Source organism: Rhipicephalus microplus, chromosome X, assembly GCF_043290135.1.
Source record: "Rhipicephalus microplus isolate Deutch F79 chromosome X, USDA_Rmic, whole genome shotgun sequence".
Taxonomy (NCBI): domain Eukaryota; kingdom Metazoa; phylum Arthropoda; class Arachnida; order Ixodida; family Ixodidae; genus Rhipicephalus; species Rhipicephalus microplus.
The window spans coordinates 359,808,303-359,811,573 of NC_134710.1; the positions used below are offsets into that span (position 1 = coordinate 359,808,303).

General features: G+C 47.8%; 1 long non-coding RNA gene across 1 annotated transcript; it reads left to right on the forward strand.

Moving 5' to 3' along the window:
- Nucleotides 1-546: 546 nt before the first annotated feature.
- Nucleotides 547-2,882, forward strand: LOC142777290 (uncharacterized). The gene is made up of 3 exons (XR_012888011.1): nucleotides 547-860; nucleotides 1,101-1,197; nucleotides 1,429-2,882. It is a non-coding gene; the product is annotated as an uncharacterized LOC142777290 (long non-coding RNA).
- Nucleotides 2,883-3,271: the final 389 nt, after the last annotated feature.

Genomic DNA, 3,271 nt, shown 5'->3' on the forward strand with positions numbered 1-3,271 from the left:
GGATACGTATAGAAAAATGTCTGCATATATTAGGGCGTTCGACACACAGCCTCAAACAAGAAATACATAGAGTAACTGTGTATGCTACCTCTTGGGAGCATATACAGTAACTCTAGAAATCCATACACTTGTGCTCCGTCTGTAGGCGGAAGGCGAAAGAGCGAATTGGCAACGCTCTTTCGCCCTTCCTTGCGTGTGGCAGTTGTGCCGTCATGTGTGCTGCTGCTATGCAAGTAGCGCGTATACAGGCCCAAACCGGCTTCCATACGGGCAAATTCACTGACCAAAACGCCACCCGTAATATCTATACTTGTGTGTGTATGCGTGTGTTTGTGCATTGAAAGATACTCATCGAAATATTTGGCACACTTTTGGAAGTCGGTGAACGGCGTGCTCTCTGCGATTCCCATATATATATCACGATTTCAAAATGCCGAAATAGCAGCACTTGAATTTCGTATGAAAGAGTATTTTAGGTGTGGGAAAATTTTTCCACTCGCTATATAGTGGAGGAGGAAAACGTTTACTGACCAAGTGACTCAGCCACCTACATCCCTGGGTCCCCGCATGACCGCATGTATGAATGCTGTTTAGATGTTTTCTGTTGATGGCTTTCACCTCGGGCACTATAGTGCACCAGCACACACATCGTAGTGGGTTGGTGTCATACTTGTGAACCGTGGCCATCGTCATCGGTTCGCATGGCGCTCGAGAGATAAGAAGATTGGAAGCCGTTCGGTGCTACCCGTCCTTCATCGCTGGCTTCTGCTTTGCCACTCTGTTCCCGTACTGGCATCCACGGGCAATTCCACAGCAAGTGTCAAAGTCCGCCCTTATAAATCCTCGCCGGCTGCCAATGGGTAAGAGTTTCTTACTTCAGCACACATTGTAAGATGTCTATAACCTATAGGCCTGTCACTGACCACGCGCCGAACGTGAAACGCGGAAATCAGAATCAGTTGTGTGCCTAAGAACTAGTGTCTATATACCGATGACGTCTCTCGCCCAGAAGTAGCTAAAGTGCGCGCATGGTGCTACGCTGACTTCCTGCCTTTTGGCGGCGGTGGGAAATTAACCTATCGCTATCATCATCCTCTCAGGTCGGCCCCACCCTCCCTCGCCATCTCTCGCCCAAGGCTCTCATTACCAAAAAATCGGCACAAAACCGTTGCCGAGCAAGCACCGACATCGGTCATGGTAAGCTGCTCGGTCGAGTTCACTATAGTTATCCGTTATTACACCCTTCAGTATATCATGCTCAACGGAATGAACAAGTTGCTGAATCCTGTTGAACAATAGTTTCTTAATATGCTAAAAGCTAGTATACATTACTTGGAAATGGTACCGCTTCACAATACTAACAAAAATTACTTGCACAATCGAACAAAACAAGCAGTGCTCCGGCTTTCATCTATTCCATGTTTACAGATCTGAGAGCCATTGGCCGCACCATGCCTGGTGAAGCATTGGTTCAAGACATTGGTCGATGCATAAGGCGCCGCAGCTGAGACGTGGATGGCCAATGAGTGCACTTCGGTCATCCTGCATCTCGAAAGGTGTCCCCTACCACCTTCACCATGCCATCGCCACATTAGAGGGCCGTTTTCAGGAGCCGCCACTGCAGTCCGACTACCTGCAGCCACTGGCTCACAGTCGGATCTTGCTCCTCCAGGGGCTGGCGACGGCCGGGCATCTCCACTTTCGCCCAACAAATTATCTGTTACGTGAATCGATTGTAGATCGGTCTAATTTTGTGCCGATGAAGAGGTGGAGACAATTCAATGCACCATCAACGGTGAAGGAGTGTTCTACCATTGGACTGACAGCGGTGCAAATTGTTCTTTCAGAAAGTAACTGCCGGGCTGTCGCCGCGATACTGCTGCTGCTGGTGCTCGTGGTGGCCGACTTACAGAAGCGTCGCACTGGCGGTACAAATCCACCCAATTTGAAGTTTTTTGTTGCTGAGGTTCAGCTCATGAAACTTGAAAGGCATAAGCATTCTGTGCTGCATTCAAGGCGCTTGGTGACATACTCGTATTCTAGTTGCGTACTGTCCCTGTTCAATGGTGCGTGCACTGTGCTGTCGCTGTAAGGACAAGTCGCCCTCGAGTCTCTTCTCCGCATCGGCGTCAACCACGTCATGCCACACTGTCTTCTAGTTCTTGTAACCAATTCCGTTCTCCAAGGCCCGATAAGCAGCTGGGATTGCCCGAACAAGTTCACCAGCAAGCGTTCGGTGAGCAAGAACCACATCTCACCCTGTAGGCAGATTCTATGTGTTCATGTGTCAGATTGGCCGGTTCCACTGTTTTGGTCTACTTCCAGGCAATTTTATCCAGCTGCAGCTTTGAAGGCGTTGCGACATCAGTCTTTAACAAACCATGGTGCCTTCATCAGTTGCCCCACTGGTAAAGACAGTTAGGAAAATTGTTCCGACTACGAGCCGCCGCACAGTGCCGGCAATATAAGACATCTTTTCGGATTGCCCGACACACGTTGGACACACGGTGCACCTCAACAGTCGAACAACCCTTTAAGCTTGTAATCAGTACTCCGTAAAGCTAACCTGACACATCACACCACTTCAAGACCACCAAGCCATTTTTCGAGGCACTCATCCACAAAAAGCTCCGAGTCAAAGCGGTCAAGTCGGAATGGCCCAGGACTGATACCCGAGTGCTTGACAGTGGTGGTCCCATGTGATGGACCCGCGAGCAACAGTAAAACACCCAAGCAAGCACCTCCCGTCACCACAGTGCCGCGGGCGAAATAATCTTTCAACGAGGCGCACGGCAAACTTGATGCGGGCGAAATGGATGCGTTTTTTTTTTTGCGTTATACGATTTTATCTCGCTTCCATAAATATATTTTGTGCAATCTAATGTCTGCTGTTATATCTGCTCAAGAGAACGAAAGAGGGAGGGTAGTGACATAAGGAGGAAAACTTCTTGGGAGCTTATCTGGCTTGCTTGTTATGATTCTATGAAAGGTTTCTGTACCAAATGTATTCGACAATTTTTAATATAGGATAATGCACGTTTTTTATCATTAATGTTGTACGTGGTACATTAAAACATATCTACCCACACTGGTACAGAACGAATTGATATTAGAGCCAGACACACTTCCTCTATCTCCCGAAAAGTAAATTGAAACGTCACTATTTAGGTCTAATGATCGCCATGCCTTTTATTCAAAACGGAGAAGACAGAACTTAGAGCCGCACTTTAGTAAACAAAAAAAAATATCTTCCGAGTAGCCACTTGCCCCA